The sequence below is a fragment of the Equus caballus genome, chromosome 21 (assembly GCF_041296265.1).
Source record: "Equus caballus isolate H_3958 breed thoroughbred chromosome 21, TB-T2T, whole genome shotgun sequence".
NCBI classification, from domain to species: Eukaryota; Metazoa; Chordata; class Mammalia; order Perissodactyla; family Equidae; genus Equus; species Equus caballus.
Window position 1 is genome coordinate 41,889,506 of NC_091704.1, and position 22,702 is coordinate 41,912,207.

At 41.0% G+C, this 22,702-nt stretch overlaps 1 long non-coding RNA gene across 1 annotated transcript in view; it reads left to right on the forward strand.

Moving 5' to 3' along the window:
* Positions 1–22,702, forward strand: part of LOC111769784 (uncharacterized) — a 216,300-nt gene that overhangs the window by 165,883 nt on the left and 27,715 nt on the right. The gene's annotated exons all lie outside the window — the stretch shown is intronic.

Genomic DNA, 22,702 nt, shown 5'->3' on the forward strand with positions numbered 1-22,702 from the left:
AAGGTCTTTCAGAAGCTCTCAATTATGTTCAGAAAAAATCCCGAGGTTAGGCGGGGCTTACCAAACGTCCCCTAATCAGACTCATATCACCTTCATCTCTTACCCCTTCCCCACAAACTCTCTAAACTCCAACTATAGTTAGCAATTAACTGAACAAGTCATGTTCTTTCTGGTTTCCATGTCTTAGGAAATGTTGTTTCCTTTGTTTAGAGCCAACTTTCTTCCTCCATCTTCACCTAACAAATTCCAAGATTTTTCTGCCAAAGCTTAGTGCACATTTTTGTCATAGGGTTTATTAGTTGGTATTATATTTGTCTGTTCTTTCCATTAGAGATTGAATTCCTTAAGACAAGGACTGTATTTTATTTATTTAGTCTTTTAAACTCTGTATTCTCCTTGCCTAACACAGGACCTGCATGAGCAATAAATTTGTTAAATGAATGAGTGAATAAATGAAAGACCTCATTCCTCTTCAGTCCAAGTCCAACATATAAACTAAGTTCAGGTCACATAGACTTTTCTTATCAGACCTGAGTACAATGCTTCTCAACCAATTATACATATCTCCACAAAATAAAGGATATTGATTTTCTATCTTCATAATAAATGTAGTTCCTGATGGGAGAAATGTGTTTGCCTTGGCCTTCCTGGTAGTCATGGAAATGAATTACAGCCTTGGGCAAAAGGGTATCCCTCAGTCAAGGGGATGTGGTGTGATCTGGTGGGTAGAGAGGGCGTCTTGGAGGCAAGATTCTATTTAGAGCTGATGTTGACTCTGGGCCACTAAGGTGACAAGCAGTAAGGACTGACCCCTCCTCTCTTCTCTTCCAGTTCACCCCTCATATGAAGCTAGGCGGAAATTATTTGTTCTTCTATTTTCAAATCAGATTTGTTTCTAGGTTAGCAGAGCATTTGCTGAGAGATAAAGACCAGAGAGAGCTGTGCTAAGATTTTATTCCCAAGGAAGTTTCTGGTTTGGTTGCTACATCTGTGTAGTTCTTATGAGCTCATTATGGGTTTGTGCTGTTTCCCCCACAAGATACCAACATCTTTAAGAGCAGGAACTATATATTTTTCTTTCTTTGTAGTGTCCCTTAAGCTAAGTTTAGTTGTCTACCTTCAGAGTACTGGCTTACAGATCTTAATAATTGTTTATGAGAATAATTATGAATCATAAATTTAGATACCTTGTCTTGAATGAAAGTGTAAAATATTCATAAAACTACCATTTAGTGTTTAGATCTCCAATATGATGACAAGTAAGCTTCTCTACACAATCCTGGAAAACATGAGATCTCAATCAGAAGGGATGCAATTTCATGGCACAAGTTCTTTGAGCACAATGACATGATTTTCCAACATATTCCTAGGTCAATAAAGAATACATTTTTAAATTGTGGCATAATCTGCTACAACAGAAGATTATTGCAGTGATGAGTTGCTTTCTGGAAACATAGTTATATATGTTATTAAATTGTGTAGAGAGAAAGAAGTGATGGCTCTGAAACAGGATGGATTCCAACCACCCTTAAGTTCTGGGTATTTATAGCCCGTTAACACCCCTTAGACACAGAGTTAAATATTAAAACGACATGAGCATTTAATAGAAGGACCTTAGGTTTAAGACTTCCAGGTCCTTAAAACCTTTTTGTGGTAGCTACTCACCGAGATGACCCCAGTGGTCTTTGCCTTCTGGTATTCATGTCCTTGTGTAGTCTCCTACAATGAATAGGACCAACATGCATGACTAACAGGATATTGTAGAAATGATGGTGTGTCACTTTTGACGTTGGATCATAAAAGACGTTGAAGTTTCTGCCTTGTTCTTTCCTGGATCCGTTGCTCAGGGATCAAACAGCTGCTCTGTCGTGAGGACTCTCATAGCAGCTGCGTGGAAAGGTTCATGTGGCCAGGAATTGAGGCTTCGTGCCAACAGCCACCACCCACTTGCTAGCAATAAATGTGAGCCATCTTGAAAGCGGGTCCTCCAGCCTCAGTCAAGCCTTCAGATGACCGCAGGCTCAGCCAACATCTCCACTACAACCTTTTGAGAGATCCTGAGCCAGGGCCAATCAGATAAGTGGCTCCCCAAATCCTGATCCATGGAAACTTCAAGATAATAAATGTTTACTATTATTTTAAGCTACTAAATTTTGGGTAATTTCTTACTCAGCAATAGCTAAAACTCGAACCTGAATTAGAACAAACTGATGGTCTAACACTGTAATGGATGCTATGGTGCACTGCCTAGATTACTTCTTCAGGACTGACGTGACCATCTCCCAGCTAGTAGAACATATTGTCTCTTGCAAACACATAGTTATGTCCCTCATTAGAAATTGCTGTCAGCTGAAGATATGTCTCATCCAAGATGATGGCCCCATACCTAGGATAGCTTGTGACCAATGACTAACTGATAGAGGGATAAAAAGATCTAGCCCACTTGCTTTAATTGCCCCTCTCCTCAATCCTGCTTCTCTTAGTTTCTTAAAGATGAATCTTCTGAGTGCACCCCAAAATAAACCTTCTACACACAACTCTATATCTCAGAGTCTGGTTTCCAGGGCACTCAACCTAAAAGAGTTGGTACCTGGAATGGTCCTTGGAAGCAAAGCATGTGGCAGATGACCTGGCCTGTTTGCCAGGGCCTAGGAAGATAACAACCAAAAGATTGGGTAAAAGGATGTCTGGGGAAGAGGCACATGGAAGGGCCTATGGGTATGGGTACCACCAGATAGTAGAAGAGGCATTAAATAACCAAATGATTCAGCTAGTAGATGTCAGCTAGCCTCTGTCCTCTTCAACCTAGTGCTTCTACAATGGATTCATGAACAGAGCAGCCACAATGGTAGAGGTGAAAGTTTATGCATGGGCCCAACAGTATACTCAAAAAAGCTGATTTAACTAATGATACTGCTGAGTGTCCATCCAACTTGCCAGCAGCAAAAAGTAATGCTGGGTCTCCAATATGGCACCTTCACTCAAGGAGACCAATCAGTCATTTGGTAGCAAATCAATTCCTTTGAATCTTTTCAATCCTAGAGGATTATCTTGACTAGGATTGACACCCATTCCAGGTATGGATTTGCCTTTCCTGCCTGCAGGGCCTTGACTGGAGGTCCTTTGGTGCTCCCATTCCTGGATTTAGTGGTTTTATGGACAGGAACAGCAGCGACAGCCTGAGACGGACTTGATAACTCAGGAAAGAGGGTCTAGATCGCCCTATCAGGCTAGCCACCTAGACTAGTAGATACGCTAGCTGAGCCATGAGTGGTGGAGGATAAGGACAACAAGCATCAATTATGAATGTGAGGTCAACTGCAGCAGTAGGGCTATAGTTCATCTCACTAGCTCTTCTAAGTTTTCATAAGAAACAAGACTAACCAGAACCATGGAGTTTCCAGATGGGGCAAAATTACCATTAAATGCAAGTGGATCTTAGGAGCTTGTAGTGGATGCTGTGATGTTTTGTCAAAGTCCCCCCTTCAGGAACAATGTATTCATGCCCCAGCTGCTGGGATATTAGCTGCTAACAGGTCGTAGATACATGGCTCACTGGGAATTGTCCTTTGCCATAGAGAAGCACTTCATCTAAGGTTGTGCTCTCTCCCAGGGACAGTTAATGGCCAATGACTGGCTGATGTGATGATGAAAATGTTGGCATATTTGCTCCTATTAGGACATCTCTGAAGGGCCATCTCAGCTCCAGAGCCTCCCATTGGATTGGCTGAGACTTCTGTTGCAGCTGCATTGTGGATCAGCTTCTGCCTTCCCTCAATCCTGCCCTTCTCCAGTCCTTTCAGGAGAATCTCCTGAGATACTCCCCCAGTAAACCTTCTGCACGCAACTCTGTCTCAGAGTCTGTTTCCAGGGACCCCAACCCAAGGAAAGCTTCCATACAGGAATTTTAATCTTCAATCAACTCAGCAAAAAAATAGGCCAGAGAAAAGTCCATGTTTTTCATTGTTAACCCAATAGACAGGAAAACTAAAAATTTCAAGCTCCAAGGTAGGAAGAAAGGAAAAATGTGTGAGTAAAGAAGATATTATAGAAAGCACTATTGGACCTAAAATCTTATCAATTAGTGTATTATTTAGTAATTCTAGTTTCTTAGAATAACATGGTCTCTAAAGCTTGGGACACAGGACAAACAATGATGGAGGCAAGGAGAAGGAGAAAAATGTTGGCGTCAGTGAGTCTGATTGACTTGCTTGTGAGCATGCCTTGTAAGCATTAAGTGGCTGGGAGCATCATGTCTATCTCCTTCATGGATGGGGCATTTAAAAGAATAAGGTGTTAGGAGTAGGTGTACTTAATACATCCCAGCTTTCCTGAGGGAGATGAGCCATATGGAAAAATATTATAGTAAGACTTTTTGTTTACTGCAATTCTTATTGATATTGTTGCCATACCGTGTTTTGTTCATTGTGATTACTCTAGTTTATTTATTATTTGTAAGTTTCATATTATATTTCTAAACAACTTTCGGCCTCTTTAAAAGAAGAAACAGTTCCATGGGAATCCTCTATCTTGCTAGAAAGAGAGACACATTAATAGGAATTAGCAAGCTGTAGGTTGAGAGGTTGAAGCTTTGCTCACAGGTATGCAGAGTTTACACTTACTGAGATCAATGTGACCCTTCTGTGTATTACTGATTTTTTTCCCCCAAACTTCTGATCTTCTTTTTGCCTGATGCACTCTTCCCCCTTCTCCACCTGGCTCTCTGCCCCAGTAGGGAAGGCTGACCAGTAGGGATTACCACATGGGTCTCATGTTCTCCAGCTTCTGGTTGGATTCAGCCAGTGGGGAGCTCAGCACAGGCAGGAAACATGAAGGAGGTAGGAGAATGAGGCTGGGATAATTATTCCTCTTGCTGTCTTCTTGTGAGGTTGCCACAGGCTGGATGCATCCCCCCGCTGAAGATCACAACTCCTGTCAAACAGCCCCTTCTGCACAGCTCTATGAATCCATGTTCTGGTAACAGCCCACTCGCCTGGTCCCTTTTGGCTCAGGGGTGCTGACTATCTTCAGTTGTTACTTGCTCTGGGCCACTGCATTATCCCTTATGGTTTCCTTACACTCTGCCCACATCTTTGTCAGTAGTCCTTTCATCAAGCCCTCATATTATCCAATTCGAATGTGCCACTGTTTACTGCCAGGGCCCTGATAAAATCATTTCTTTCTATTTCTTTCATGGTTAGGAGACTAAATTCTAGACCTGGCTCTTACAAAAATGAGCTGGCATCCGTGTGCAAATTGTCTCATTAATCTAGACTAGGAAATCCCCAGGATCTGGCATTCAAAGATTTAAAACATAACTCTGAATTGGAAGAGGAAACCCTCTCGCCTCATTTCACTCCTTCAGTACACAGTGTTGTTTTCTTGAGGAAAGTGACAAGGCAGGAGACTGGAGAAGAGAAGGATTAAAAATACTAAGCTTCGCATGAAGACAGAGTGGTGAACACTAAGATTTGGCATAAGAACGGAGGCAGGTAGTAGCACGCCCAGGCTGATGGCTCGAGATTAAATCCAGAGGCTTTAGCAGAGAAAAGCCAGGAAAGAGATTTTAAGTAAATTCAGGTTCCTGGGAAGCCACAGACAGACAGATAGCACAGGGAATGGCCATTCTACCATCCTTGGTCACTCTTGTGTCTAACGCTCTAGTGAGAGCCTCCATTGACTAAGCACCTCCCATGGCCCGGATATGATTCTTTATCTTCATTGGCTCATTTCGACCTCACAGGACAGAGAAAGCCAGGGTGGGGAAATATCCTGAGTGACTCGCCCAAGGACCCAGGGCTTGTAAACAACAGAGTCAGAATTCCAACACTGGGATTTAACCACCCATTCAATTACCTTCTTCTAGAGTAGATTTAGCCTGACCCTAAGGATGCACATTCAGGCCGGAGTGGATACTGGGAACGTTCAACACTACCTCTTCTTGTCTCTCAGAGATTGTTGAAGCAGACTCAAATTCACGGTTAGTCCAATACCCATCCTCTCTGTGTGAGCCAAAAATTATGCAGGACAAGAAGAGGCTCCCAACAGGTTGGCCAGTCCTGGATCAGGGAGCCCATTTCCTTCAGTTTCCCCCTTCCACCTTGCCCGTCCTGCCCAGATGTGGACCCTCAGTTCCACAGGGCCAGGTCCACAGCAAAGCAAGCTCTGGGAAGCAGAGAAATGGGACACGGAAAGGCACTTGTCTTCACAGATTCTCCTCTGTGTGTGGGATTGCACTGGGAGAGAAGGGCAGAGGGAAGGCATTCCTCATGCAGTAAACAACCCGACCAATTTGCACCCAAGCCACTGAGCCGTAATCTTTTCATTATGCTTTGCATATTTATAGCCAAGAGTTCTATTGCTCTGGTACAAGCAAGATTGTAATCAGCCTGCCAAAGGATTTTCTTTAAACATGTCAGTCTTTAAAGAAGAAAAAATGGTCATCCACATTGAATGCCCTTTTAAAGAGAAAGCCCCTCTCCTGTTCTCTTTAGCTGGAAGATAGCATGCAAGCTTGGGCCTGAGAAGTGAGGGCTTGGCTTCCTTTATGCTGCCCTCCCCAAGTGTTCTTCAGATTGGTTAGAGCAGCCTCAACCCTTTTTAAATGCTTTGTCTAGTGGGTGCCAGCCTGCTTGAACTGCTCCCAAAGATGCCAATTTCAGCTGCCGCATTTAATTTGCTGTCCTGAGGGCCTCTTGTGCTCTTTTGGATTCTCTTAAATGAATCAAAATAACTAGGGAGCATAGAGCACATGACCCTAATTTCAGTGTGCAATCTTTTGCTACAGATAGTTTTGCCCATGTTAGGCCCATTTGTTCTAAAGAAAAGATGGAACAGAAAGGGGAACCTCCTATCTCTGTTTCCTACATCTTTGGGGCCTACATCAGACGATGAGTTAGGATGGTAGAAGTTTAGTTATCCAGAGGCCGGACACACATACCATGACAGAAGCACACCCTACTTCTGTTCCACTGTGAGGGGAGCACTTGAAAGAGAAAATCCAACTAGTGTGAGTAGATTCCTTGCTCAACTTGGTGATGCAGATCATAGGGTCTCACCAGCACAAGTGGTGTGACAGGAGCACTGAAATAATGGGAACAGCGCTGCCACATTGTCTCCAATGGAAGAGACGTCTGGAATTTTGAACTGGACTGGAAGATCCTGGGCTCCAGGGGGTCTTTCTTATGGTCAAAAAATTGCTACTTGGTCAGGCCCAGTGGTGTAGCAGTTAAGTTCTGCACGCTCCCCTGAGCAGCCCGGGGTTTGTCGGTTCAGATCCCAGGCGTGGACCTACACACCACTTAGCAAGCCATGCTGTGGCAGCTGTCACACATATAATATGGGCACAGATGTTAGCTCAGGGCCAATCTTCCTCAGCAAAAAGAGGAGGATTGATGGTGGATGTTAGCTCAGGGTTAATCTTCCTCTAAAAAAAAACAGTGCTACTTAGAAGTGGGAGGAGCCTTGAGAATCCCTGTGTTACCCTGAGAAAGATCCCAAAGGAATCCTCTGACTGGGCCCGCAGTAGCCCACACTGCACCATTAAGATTGTGCCAAGCCCAGCCATGAACATTGGGATCCTTTCTACGGTTCTTTTAGGGCCTGTTCAGGAGAGAAGCAGAGTCAAAGAGTGCATTTCTGCTGCTATTCTTGCTCCATTACCCAGCCAACCCTCAGTCGCCAGCATTTCTCAAACCATAGCTGTGAATACCCTAGATTTTTTTCCTTTGCTGACCACGGTCGCCCTGGTGGTCATGCCACTTTCTGGCATAACCAGGCAGAGGGCCAGCCGCCTCAGAGCCTCCGAGAGGAAGGGAGAGGAAAGAGGCCTTCCCTTCATGGCCCAAAGGGGCTGTGGGTCCCAACCGTCTGGACACTCAGGGTAGAATCAAGCTGAACAAATTATAGGGAGTAATTTAGGGATGGCGTGAGGAGGAGGGGGCATGAGCCTCAATCCAGACCAATGTTTTCAAAGGCCTCTGTTTTCTGAAGGTGTGGGAGCCAAAGCATGCTTTTCTCTTTGTGAATGAACTCATTTGTGGAAAATCCTGCAAAAAAAAAAAAAAAGGGAGAGAAAGAAAGAGAAAGATAAAATAAAATTTTAATTCAATGTTAATTATTGAATGTACTCTACAATTTCAGAGCCTTTAGTCTCCCCCAAGGATTCTTCTGCAATTGTTACCAGCATTTTGGTCCCTTACATCTTCTCTTCAAAACTCCGGAATGAGTTAGGAAGCATCCTGTCCTCTTCGATTTTTCGGAAGAGTTGGAGAAGGATAGATATTAAACATGGATGGATGGACCTTGAAGGTATTACGCTAGCAAAATAAGTCAAACAGAGAGAGACAAATACTGAATGATTTCATTCATATGTGGAAGATAAACAAACAAAGACATGGATAAAGAGAACAGATTAGTGGTTCCCAGAGAAGAAGTGGGTGGGGGGAGGGCAAGGGGTAAAGGGGCACATATATATGATGACAGATAAAAACTAGACTATTGGAGGTAAACATGATGCAGTCTACACAGAAACTGAAATATAATAATGTACACCTGAAATTTGTACAATGTTATAAGCCAATATGATGCCAATTAAAAAAAAATATGCCAGAATGGCAGTCATGAAACTCTGTGGTCCTCTCAGAGGCTTACAATGGAGGGAAATCAGTTCCATTTCAGCCACTGGGTAGGATTTCCTAAGCATGCATCCAGGCTTGTGCTGGGAACTCACCAGGGTCTCTTGCTTTTGTTTGGAAGCTAAGACTTCCATATGTGAAACATTAGAAATGATTTTAAGTCCATCTATTCGTAAGGATGGTGGATACAAGATACAAGAAAAGTGGGAATATAAAGTTAACAGGAGAGAGTTGTGAGAGGCGGCTTGAGAGAGAAGGGAAATTGAGCAGAGGATTGAGTGAAATATTGCGTGAGGTTGAAGATTTTGAATGGATAGCACGTAACTGACTTATCGGCACTTCCTTATCTATGAATCTACCTCTCCCCCCGACACACACACCAGCATTTTCCAATATCCTTCCTTCATTCCTTCTTTTACTGAACTCTTACCCATCCTTTACAGCCTAGCTTGACCTCTATCTTCATGTAGACCTTTTCCATGCTATCAGCCCACACTGATTCCCCTTTCTGGAAATTCTTCTTTCACTTGTAGTCAATATCACCCATTAAGTGCTTAGGCGATTTGTATTTATTTTAAGTATGTGTTTTGTTGGTCTTTATAAATGAGGTCCTTGAGACCAGGATCATATCTTCCAGTGGGATCAGACATAGGAGGATACAGTGGAGCCACTTTGCAAACACTGGTTTGATGGATGAAAGGTTCAGGACCTTGTTTCTCTGGGAGCGTTATCATGCCAGTGTCCTCATCTGGACAAGGTTTCCTTTTCTTGGCCATTTCATCAGTACCACCACATAGCCTGCCTCATACTTCTTATGGCTCTTTTCAGCCCAGTCGGTGAGAGTGTGTTCGTTCCTTGCAAAATGTTTGAGAAGAAGAGTTGCATTGTTCTTAGAAGACAGAGAAGAGTAATTGGCCTGCTTTTCGTACTTTATACATAAATATTTGTTTAAGCTCTGATGAGAAACTAAACTTAGAGACTGCAGCTCCGCACTCAGCATGGAAAGGAGGGCAGGTCAGACAGTGATCTTTTCAGCTAATATTCACTAGTGTCGGCTGCCATTTCAAGAACAGCCAACCTTAGATAATCAGCACTCGGGTAATCCAAGACCTTTGCTCTGGCTCAGATCCCACCTGTCCCCTTTTTCACAATTTGAGTTTCTAAGATTTCTTCCCCAGAGGGCACAAAGGACACGGAAGAAGGACAAAGAAAAGAAGACAATTTACAAAGGCAGTGTTGTTAGTGGTCAGACAGCCCTACTTAGAGACTTACTGGAGAGAAGGCTGCAGGTTGATGCTCACAACAAAAGTTTGGGGTTTAGAATCACCTCAAGATTTAGGAGATGTATATTGCACTGGAAATATACAAAATGGTAGTCTGAAGGCAAAGAGGGCCATGTGTAGCATTTGAAATGCGCCACAAATAGTTTTGCCCTGTGTTTAATTTTATCCCAAGATGCTATCATTTAATGAGTATTAATTAAATGTCAGACACTTTATGTACGAGATCATCTGCAAAACAACTCTTCACAGCGAAAATAATTGCCTCATTTATACAGATCAAGAAACTGAGGCTCGGGGCTGGCCCGGTGGCGCAGCGGTTAAGTTTGCACGTTCTGCTTCGGCGGCCCGGGGTTCACCAGTTCGGATCCCGGGTGCGGACATGGCACCGCTTGGCACGCCATGCTGTGGTAGGCATCCCACATATAAAGTAGAGGAAGATGGGCACGGATGGTAGCTCAGGGCCAGGCTTCCTCAGCAAAAAGAGGAGGACTGGCAGTAGTTAGCTCAGGGCTAATCTTCCTCAAAAAACAAAAAAGAAACTGAGGCTCAAAGGAGTTCAGTAAACTTCATCTGTTCAACAAATATTGATTGTTAGTCTTTCATGTGCCAGGACTAAGAACCGGCAAATGGCAGAACTAGGATCCAGTTGTGTCTGGTTTCCAAGCCTGCGTTCTTTCCACAGAGCTGTGTTACTTCCCTGAGGGAGGAACGTCTCCAAACAGCCTTCTCTTTCATTTTCATTTTCAAAATTTTCCCTTTGCATTCTGGAAGTTCTTTGAGTACAAAGCGAGGACTATTAACCATGTTCACCAAATGGTAGTGATGATACTGGAAGATATCTGGTTTGTTGGTTGTTGTCATTTTTCAAAAGAAGAGTTAGGAGAGAGTTTCAGGACTTAATTTTCTGCTTCTTAACTTAGGAGCAGATTTGGGAAAGAATAGGAGAGCCGGTAGTTCTTAAAAGCAATATTTTGGCTGTGCAAATCTGATTAACTGAGCTGAAGGAATCAGGGGTTGGTTTTGTGAAAGTAACTTAAGTCTGACACTTAAATTACATTCTACTCCTTGTCCTCTAGGCTCTGCCCTAGTTGAATCCAGTTCCACAAGCCACCTACCCTGGAGTTCCCTCCAGGACTCCCTCACCCGGTCTTTCTGAGAGAGTCTGCCTCTTCAATATGTCCACTTCCTTCATCCACACTACCATTCACAATGAAGAGCAGAGTTTTCTCTCCCCTACATTTCTTCAACTAATTGATCTCATAGCTCTTGTCTTAGTTCCCTCAAGTCTATTTCCCACACAACTGCCAGGGTAAATTTTCTGATATATAAATATGTAACATGTAAGTTCAACCCTGTTTTTTCCCATTGCTCTTAGGATAAAGTCCAAACATTTTAGGAGAGCAAATAAGCTCCCTCATAATCTAGCCCAGCGCCATTCAATGTGATGTGAGCCACATACACAATTTAAAACGTTCTCATAGCCATACTCAAAAAGTGAAAAGGAACAGGGAAAATAGTTTTAATATATTTTATTGAACCCAGTATATCCAAAATATTATCATTTCAACACGCAATCAATATTTTAAAAATATCAGGTATTCTGCAGTCTTTTTTTCTTATACTTTATCTTGAAAATCTGGACACCAAATTTTTATTAAAAATACTTGATGTATATTTAGACTTCATAAAATTTACACTTGAAAGAATAAATTCACATATCCAAGACGTTCCAAACATACTTAAAATTATTCCAATGGCTGAATCAAGTATTAGTTAGAATTAAAATTAAACAAAATTTAAAATTCAATTACTGTGTTACATTAGGCCCCCTTGAAGTGCTTAAAAGCTACATGTGTCTAGTGGCTACCATATTGAACAGCACGGAAGTACTCCTTGGTTAAATCTTTCAGTAACTTTGAGGACACTATGCTAAGAGAGATAAGCCAGACAGAGAACAACAAATACTGCATGATATCACTTATACGTGGAATCTAAAAAAGTCAAACTTGCAAAAACAGAGTAAAATGGTAGTTACCAGGGACTGGGGGAGGGGGAATCAGAGAGATGTTTTTAAGGGCACAAACATCTAACTAGTAACAAGTCTTGGAGATCTAAGGCACAGTATAATGGTTATAATAACGTTGTATTATAATCAGCAAACTTACTAAGAGACTAGATCTTAATTATTCCTACCACAAAAAACGAAATGGTAATTATGCAACATGATAGGGGTGCTAACAATAGTTAATTGTAATATGATTGCTCAATAACAATCATATTACAATATATAAATGAATCAAATCAACACATTGTACACCTTAAATTTACACAATGCTATATGTCAAGCATATTTTAATTACTAAGAAAAAATAATAGGAGCTAACACTGGTATATGTCAGGCACTGGTCTAAGTGTTTCTATATATTAACTTATTTTAATTGAATTATCAAGGACAATCCTATGAAGCGGATACTATGATGTCTCCGTCTTACAGAGGAAAAATCGAGGCACAGAGAGGTTGAGTAATTTGCCCAAGTTTACACAACTAGAAAGTAGTAGAATTGAGGTTTGAACCCAGAGAGTCACATCCTTGAACTCGTCCTCTTAACCACAACAATCTTGACTGCCTCAAATTCTTGGAGCTCCTAGAAACTTCCTTTCGCCTCAAGGCTGTCACATCTGTTTCTCCGTCATGCTTTAGTGGTTCTCCAGTAGAGGTTTGGGAATGCACATTGGCGCCTTCAGCCTGGGAGGGTACCATTTCCCACACTGCAGCGTTATTTTTCTGGTAATTATTTGGTACTTATCTGTGTGGATTGTGGAAGTCGATGTATTACTAAGACAAATGTCAGGGTTCATAATGAATTCCAGGGCAGAGAAAATATTTAATCAGACGTGCTTATCAAGCCTCTTTTCCCTCCTTCAGAAATGTCTATGCTGCTTTTTAGCTGATACTGTCCCCTTGCCCTGACTGAAGGTTTGATGAACCCTCTGGATTATATAATGTGGTGTGAACTCTCTTCCTCTGGCCGTAGAAGATGATGGTTCTCAGATCACTGACATGAACATTTCCTGTCCTTCCCAGCTAATGAGGAACAGCCTTTCCAGGAAACGTGTGCTTTGTAGAGTCTGATATTAAGAGTCAGCCTGAGAATGGGGTGCAGTTAAGTATGATTAAAAGTAGAAGATTAAAAATGTTACAACAGGAAATGGAAAAGAATGAGAATTATGAACAAGGCGGCTCTTGCTACACTTTGACCTCAAAAAGAAGCTACCTAGTCACATGAGAAGGTGAAGGGATGCTGTTACCATAAATCACTGTTAAAATTCACATTAACAAAATTACATTTACACATGAGGAGAGGGAAAGCTAATTGGATTCTGATGTAGCCAAACTAATCAGTATTCTTTTCCCAGGCAGAAGATAGGATTTATACAGAGATGCCACTGGCATATTAATGGCCGTTGGTGAACAGCACTAAATGGTTTGGGGTAACTATTAGCAATGAACCGGCTTTTTAATCTAACCTCATAGATGTGAACCAAGAAAGATTATCTTCTAAGACACGTGTAGCCAGAGTGTAGCCTCAACTTAGCACCAGGTTCTAAGCAAAACATTTGAACATCTTTGGGCGTCAAAACCATGGGTGGATAGTCGATGACAGAAATCCAATGACAGCATGAGAGATGAGTTTTAGAGAGTAACATGTGGGTGGGGTTGTGAAAAACAGCTTCTAAACTTGGAGAAAAAATGAATCCTTCCTTTTCTTCTCCCCTAACCTGCCTTCATACACTCCAGGGTTTCTCCTTTATCCTTATCCATCATAAAGTAAGGAAAGAATAAACATTGGCATGCCACTTCAGCAAGGTCTGATGTCCACTCAAAATGTTTGGCCTGGAGACCAGATTTCTGCTTCCAGCCAAGATGGAGTACCAAGGACCAGAATTACCCTCCCTCTTGAAACAACCAAAGACCTAGAAAGTGTATGAAACAATGATGTTCAAGACACTGAATATCAGGTAACAAAACGTAATGACCTATGTGAGACAGGAAAGTGAGTCCTGTAATTGTCCCAACTCACTGCTTTGAGATAATTTACAGGCCACAGTTCAGGGAAGGGAAACACAGAGAAAGACCTGAGGTGAGGAGATAGACCTGAGAGATGGAGAAGATCAAGGCAGCTGGAGTGCTCAGGACAGAACACAAGGAAAAAGAGAGAGAGATCCACAGAGAATCATATAAAATATAAATGGTCTAAATGTCCCAATAAAAAGGCAGAGATTGTGCATAAAAAATTCAACTATATGTTGCCTACTAGAAATTCCTCTTAAAGAAAAACATGAATTGGTTAAAAGTAAAAGAATGGAAAAAGATACACCATGCTAACAGTAATCAAGGAATCAAAAGGAAACTGGAGCAACTAATTAATATCTGACAAAGTGTATTTAGAGCAAAGAATATCTCCTGGGACAAGGAGGGTCATTTCATAAACATAAAGAGGTCGATTCACCAAGAAGGCATAACAATCCTAAACTTTTATGCACCTAATGAGAGAGCATCAAAATACATGAAAAACTGATAGAAGTGCAAGGAGAAATAGATAAATAAACAATTAACCAGAGATTTCAGTTTCTCTCTCCCAATAATTGACAGAACAAGTAGACAGGAGACTTCAAGAAGACAAGAACAACACTATCAATCACATTGACCTAATTGACATTTATAGAACACTTCACCATATGACTAAAGAAGACACATTTTTTTCAAGTGCACGTAGATCATTTACTGAGGTTGACTATATTCTGGGCCGTAAAACAAATATCAGCAAATTGTGTATTCTATAACCATAAGAGAATTAAATTAAATTAGTTTAACTTTAAATTAAATATCAGTAACAAAATTCCTTTGGAAATCCTCTCAAATATTTGAAAACTATATAACATACATATAAATAACACATGGGACAAAGAAGAAATCAAAAGCATTAGAAAGTATTTTGAAGTGAATAAAAATATAAAAATAGCATATCAGAATGTGTGAGAAGCAGTACTTAGGGGAATTTTAATAGTACAAATATACCTGTATTGGAAAAGAAGAAAGGTATCAAATCAATGACCTCTGCTTCCACCTTGAGAAACTGGAGAGAGAAGAGCAAATTAAAACTAAACCCCAACCCAAAATAGCTTCAAAAAAGAACAAAGTTGGAGACCTACCAACCACTTTCAAGACTTATTGAAAAGTTACAAGATAAAAAGTTACAAAAGTTACAAAAGTAATCAAGATAGTGCGGTGTTAGTGTAAAGGTAGACAAATAAATCAATAAAACACACTGGATGGTTCAAAATAGATCCTCATATATATGGACAACTGATTTTTGACAAAGGTACAAAGGCAATTTGTTAGAGAAAAGATAGTTTTTTCATTGAATGGTACTGGAACAATTGGACATTCATATGCACAAAAAACTGAACTATTATAATCCATACTTCATACCACACACCAAAATTATCTCAAAATGGATTAGAAACCTAAATGAAAACCCAAAATGATGACACTTCTAGATGAAAATATAGGAGAAAGTCTTTACAGCCTTGGGTTAGGCAAAGATTTCCTAGATACAATACCAAAACCACACTCTATAAAGGAAAAAATTGATAAATTTGACTTCATCAAAATTAAGAACTTCTTTTCAAAAGATACTGTTAAGAAAAAGAAAAGAGAAGCCATAGATTGTGAGAAAATATTTACTAAGCATATATCTGACTTCTATCCAGAATACATAAAGAACTCTTAACACTCAATAAGAACAATTGACCCAATTTAAAAAAAAGTGAGCACAAGATTTGAAAAGGCACTTAACCAAAGAAAATATATGCCTGGTGCATACGCACACGAAAAGATGCTCAATTTCATTAGTCATTAGGGAAATGCAAATTAAAACCATGCTGATATACCACATAACACCTATTCAAATGTCTAAAATGAAAAAGATGGACTCAATCAAGTATTCACCAGAATGTGGAGACAGTGGAACGCTCACACATTGCTCCCAGGAATGCAAAATGGTACAACCAGTTTGGGAAACAGTCTGGCAGTTTCTTGCTTTTTTAATGCGTATTTTTTTTCTCAACTTATTGAGATATAATTGACACACAACATTGTACAAGTTTAAGGTGTTGATTTGACACACTTGAGTTGATTTAATATGCTTACATGTTGCGAAATGATTGCTACCATAGAGTTAGCTAACACATAATTACCAGTTCTTTTTTGTGGGGAAAACATTTAAGATCTACTCTCTTCCCAACTTTCGAGTATACAATACATTCTCTTAACTGCAATCACCATGCTGTACAGTAGATTCCCAGAATCTACTCATTTTTGTACTTTTAACCAACATCTCCCCATTTTGCCCATCTCCCAGCCCCTGGTAACCACCATTCTACTCTCTGCATCCATGACTTCAACTTTTTTAGATCCCACGTATAAGTGATATCATACAATATTTATCTTTCTCTGTCTGACTTATTTCACTTAGCATAATGCCCTCAAGGTCCATCTATATTACCACAAATGGCAAGATTTCCTTCTTTCTTGTGGTTTAATAACATTCCATTGTATGTCTATGGGTGTATATATGTCACATCTTCTTTATCCATTCATCCATTGATGAAAACTTAGGTTGTTTCTATGTCCTGGCTATTGTGAATAATGCTGCAATGAACATGGAGGTGCAGATATCTCCTCAAGATCCTGTTTTCATTTCCTTTGGAGATATATACCCAGAAGAGGAAGTGCTGGATGATATGGTAGTTCTATTTTTATTTTATTTATTTATTTTTTGGTGAGGAAGATTGGCCCTGAGCTAACACCTGCTGCCAATCTTCCTCTTTTTGCTTGAGGAAGAGTGGCCCTGAGCTAACATCTATGCCCATCTTCTTCTATTTTGTGTATGAGACGCCGCCACAGCATGCCTTGATGAGTGGTATAGATCCACGGCTGGGATCCAAACCCATGAACCTGGACTGCTGAAGTGGAGCATGCTGAACTCAACCACTGCACCACCAGGCCAGGCCCTCTTTTTAATTTTTTGAGGAACCCCATACTGTTTTCCATCGTGGCTGTATCAATTTACATTCCCACCAACAGTGTAGATGTCAGAAGGATACTCTGGCCTGCTCTTTTGCAGGATCAGTAAAGACAGTTCTTCCAATGATTTCCTTCCTATAGGCAAGTCAGCAAAGTGACCTTCACACTCTATATACTCTAATAAATTGATTCACAACTTACTGGAATAAGTATTGGGCTTTGTTTATGTGTTGTGTTATTTGCTTAAGAAATACAGGGATTTCCCCCACTCTGGAATTAGGAACAAGATCTCAGTTGTGACTTATTCATGGAGTAGGCTGAAACATATCACCAGGCTGTGAGAACAACCCAGACTCCTTGTTTAGGACCAGGCCTTTTGTGTTCACCAAACACATCACACCTATTTCCATACTGACAGCAGCCTGTTTCCTTACACTGAGCGTTCAAATTTGTAGGCTTGCCTGCTACTTTTATATAACATGATAGGTGAAAGAAAAGATGCCAATTTCCATCTCCTCCCTTCTCAGAAAAGGTACCAGAACCAATGAACTCTCCTCTCAGTGAAAGCTCTGAGTTTCATGTGCATAGATCAAAGCAAGTACCAAACCCGTTTCACTACTTTCAAGGGCCATGGAGTTGGCACAGGCGCATTACGGGCTCAACTCCAGTTCCTTGTATTGATATGAGGCCATGTCTCCTTGGAGATAATCATGTCAGATCCGCATGCACTTTAAAAGTCACACAGCTGTCATCTCTGGGATTCAGGAGTGTGCAAGACCTACAGTTAATCTTCTTACTTAGACATCATAAAGGCTAAGAACGCCTCTATGTCTGAAGCTCATGTATAAGCACGTGTGTGTATGTTTGTATTCAAGTAAATAAAGTACTTTTCTTTTCTATAGAAGGATTCTTCAGTATGCCTTATAGGTGTGTGTAAATAGACAAGCATGAATGACAATAAGACAGTGTTCAAGTGACTCTGCAGACTGTTGGCAAAACACCAGAAAATTCCAATTCCTTACTGGATTTTTTTTTCCTGAGTTTGTAATGTGAGCGTCCAGTGCTCAAATTAGCCAGATAAGTGGCAAATCTCCCTTAACTCGGTGGCTTCTAAGGAACAACAGTAAATTAGTATTTGATTGAGCTTGGTCTTGAATTTCAGGATTTCCTTTCATCTGTCGAAGAGGCCGTGTGGAAGGACCGTACTGTTTGAGCTGAAGAGATATTTCTTGTCTCTGGTTTGCTTTGTTTGGACATTTCTGGCAGTGAACAGTTGCGTTTGTTTGCATGTTTATAAAGAGTCCTTTATTTCGCCCTGTGTGAACTTGACATTTCACTTTTAATATAAATAAATTGAAAATAAAGCAGTAGTCACTTAACCCTATGCCTACCAGAGTAGCTAAATACAAAAACCAAAAGTCTAGAAGCTTCCAAATATGTCTGCTTTTGTTGGAATGACAACCGTCTTGCAGTAGCACAAAGCTAAATTGTTCAAGGAAATGGTGTTTTCCAATTTCTAGTCACTGCCTCAGTTGTGGCTCACAACCACGGTTATCAAGCCATTTTGACATCTTGGCTTTGTTAAATGAGCTTCATGGTGGAAGCCCAAATGCTCCAGCTTCTGACCAATACTTGGGCAATGACTTCTGGTTTCTTCTATCTCTCCCCTTCAGCACACTCAAACATCCTACCTGTGCGTCTTTGTGCAAATAACCTAACCTTTTTGAGACTTTTTCTCACCTGTGAAATGTTGATAATGCTATTCTTTCACAGAGTTGCTAGGAAGATACAACGGATTGTGCATGTGTCTTGCACTATGTCTGGAATATAGTACAAGGCCGATAAATGTGAATCTCCTCCCCCTAGGCTTTCTCCTGTCCCCAGGACTGACTTCGTGGGCACGCGACCTGTGGAGCCGGGCAGGGCCCCAAGCTTAGAAGGTCCCCCCTTGTGGTTTTATGCTCTGCTGTCATTGTCTTAAAATTCATAATACTTTTTGAAAAAGGGGCCCATCCACATTTCCATTTTGCACTGGGCCCTACAAATTATACAGCCAATTATACAGCCATTCTGCCTATCCATGTTCAGTCTTTCTCCCCCTTTTCAAACTTTTTGGGTTTGAAGAACTAGATGTTCCCTTGGTTGCCCACTCAGTCCATTCCGTCAGTTGCCTACAACATGTTCTGGCTGCCAGAGTGATGTCCATGGCTGAACTCCATTTTCTCAGCCTTGACCTTGGCCTTACCTTCTCCTGCACACAGTCATCACGATGCTTCTGGTGAAGGTGCCTGTGACTAGATCAGGAAGTAGCTTTGTACAATAAAGCTATTCTTAAAAGAATATAACTTCTACTTGACCCAGCACAAAGATAGCCTAAAGAGGCCCCGTCAGCAGCCAAATCATCAGGTCATTGGTGATTTTTGTTTTCTAGTCTGTTCCTTAGTTTTCCCCACCAGGGGCAGAGCTAGAGTTTATGAGCCCCGAGCTTGTGTAATCTCGGAACCCTCTTTAGAAAAAAAAGCATAAAATTGCAAATACAGAATTATATCCAGGGCCTTGTGAGGTGCCCGTGCTAGGGAAGGAACCTGAGGCTTGTGCCTCCTTAGCTGCCCAGGAAATCTCGCCGCTTCCTCCCCTATGATCAAGGAGATTTTTACTTTCTAATCTTTCTGCTGTGCAAACAGAAAATGGTCATGCTGTACCCTGATCCATCATTCACATCACGCTGCTTTTTATACCCTGGTGATACAAAAGCATTTAAGGGACCTTGAGCACAGCACATTGTTTCTCTACTGTGCGTGTTGGAATTACTCAGGACAGGATTCCCTCTCTGTCTCATTCTGTGAGTGACTTAATCTGTTCCTATCCTTTGACACCATGCAAATGTCACAGGCTTGTTTATTTTTGTCCCCAACCCTGAGCTTTTCCCCAAGCTTCAGGCTCGTGTGTGCAGTGGCCTCCTTGACACCTTCAAGTGGGTCTTCTCTTTCCCTCGCTCTCCCCACATCCATCACAGTCCTATTGCTTCTTTCTCCAAAACAAACCTCAGATCCAGCCTTTTTTTTTTCTTTGCATGCTCACTGCCACCAACCCAGTCCAGGTCACCTCGACATCCTATACGGTCTCCCCTATATGGTCTCCCCTTAACCACAAATATCCCACTCCAATACAGTCTCTGTTTAGCACCCAGAGTAATTTTCTAAAACTTCGATGGATCATCACCATCCTCAATTTCATATTCTTCAATGACTTCTCATCAAGCTTTAAATAAAATTCTTTATCTTGGTCTATATCAGGTCCCTGGGCCTGCACGATCTACCTGCAGCCTCATCTCCACCACTCTCCTTTTTAACGACAACGCCCATTGCAGGGCCTCCAACACACCATGCTCATTCCTGTCTCTGCGCCTTAGCCCATGCTGCGCCCTCTGACCTGGGCGGTTGAGGGTAGGGGTTCTTGACTCTGCTCTTTGCATCATGGGCTCTTCTCTTTTTCAGGTCTCAGCTGAGACATTTGAGAAAACTTCCAGAGTGTAGGTCCACCCTTCCATTATCACTGCACCCTGCTTGTTTCCTTTGTAGAACTTAGTATTTTTGGAAATTACATACTGTCTTTGTTGTTTGTTCACTTGTTAATTGTCTATTCCTCCATCAAGCTGCAAGCTCCATAAGAAGGTTAAGGACTGTGTCTGACATGCCTCGGATGGTGACCAGAGGAAATAGGCACTAAATATATATTTGTTAAATGAATGAATGAATGAATGAATGAGCTACCTTTGAGCATTGAACAGATCTTATTGTGTTTATTGTAGTGTACCACAATCTAATTATTTCTGTGTATCTTTCCCTGCTTGACTATGAACTCTCTGGGCAAGTTATAAATAATATTTACTCTTTGTATTGTCAGCATTTAACACAGTGCTCAAGATGCAAACATCCTACTATGTACTCAATTAATGCATATTTAATTAAATTAGCTGCCAAATTACTGACAACCACCGGCTCTCAACTTAGAGAGATTCAGTGGAATGCAAGAGAGATGATCACCTCAGTTGGAGGAGCAGATGATAGGGAGAGAAGTTTTAGAATTATCTGGGAGTAGGATAAACAAATGTTAATTCCACAATAGTAAGTTAGATCCTTGCGAGATACTTGAGACGGTAGATTATACCACAGCACTAAGAGTTACTGTAGTAGCTTATATAAGGGAAGAAAAGTCATGACTTTTCCCTAAACACAGCAGCACTGTTATCTGTAATACTCGTTAGGTTAAGATCTAATTCATCCAATAGATGCTCCAGAAATATTCACTGGTTTAATGAAATAGCAATTGGCACTTCTGAATGTTTTTATGTGGTGTAACTGTTTATCTCCTCAACTAAATTATAATCTCATTGATAGTAAAATCTTTGAGATATAATTGCTATTTCTTTGAATTCTCAATAGCAATGACCTACATTTTTTGCAGATAGAGTCACATCAGTAAACATTTGAGATTGATCTATACCATGTTTCCATACTATATGCCAAGGCAGAAAACCAAGCGATTCATTCTTATTTAGGGCTGTGAAACTCGTCATCTGCCTTCTTGCTAATGCCTAAACCTGGAAGGGATCTTACATATTACCTGGTGACACCTTTACTTTACTGACAAGGAAACAGTCTAGAGAAGTTATGTGACTTATGAAAGTGGCACCATGACGTGAATTAGACTTCAGGCTTCCCAACTTGGGCTTCAATGGTTACTCTACTATGGAATGCTGAGAATGTGGCTGCAGAAGAGTAAGGAAAAAAAAGAAACAGAAATTAGATAGGATTTACTTAAGTTACAGATTATTTAATGAGATTCTTGAGCATTGAGAAGTATTTTTATTTTATTAGTTTCATCAGTGAAAGCACAGTACTGATTCCCAGGTTAATGCTAGAGTAATTTGCCTTGTAAAGACTGCATTGTATTGAAACAGGGAGGAAATGTACAGAATTGGACTGGTCATATTTCACAGAGACAATGTTTGTGATTTACGATCCTTTCTCATTACTTTTCATAAACCAAAATTCATCTCAGAGCTTTAACTTAGGGTTATTTTATCTTTCTACGAGAGGAAAAAGGCATTTTTCCTCAAGACAAATAAATAGCTAGCAGAGAGTGCTTAATTATGAAGATAGCTCTAAACTTTGATTTACCCTCTTTTCCTGTTTTTACTAAATGTTAAAAATTAGTGTAAGCCCCAGTTTGAGATATGGAAAGACTCTAAACGAAGACCCTCAAATAATCTGACTTTGCCCAAATGACCCGGGCTGACCACACAGTTAAAAGACTTTCCTTCTACTGGAGGGTTGGATGTCCTATGGTGCCAAAGGGTCCCAGATGAGTAATGTCCTACAACTTTTTGGGGAGCTCTGTTCTCCCCACATTGAGCAGGCTGCCAGTCGAGGGCATTACTAGCTCAGTTTGCACTTTGGAATTATCTGTGGAGTTTTTGAAAAGTATCACCCAGACCCCATCCCAGACCAATTCAATTTGAATTCTGACTATCTGCATTCTAAATATTTGAAATATTTGAAGTGGCATGAACCTGATGTGCAGTCAGGATTGAAAACCACTCATCCTAATGAGTCCTTCGGCCCAGATGGAGCCCTCTGTCCCAGCCCCTGCCCAGGTGGGAGAAGGACCCACATGAGGAATGGAAAGGC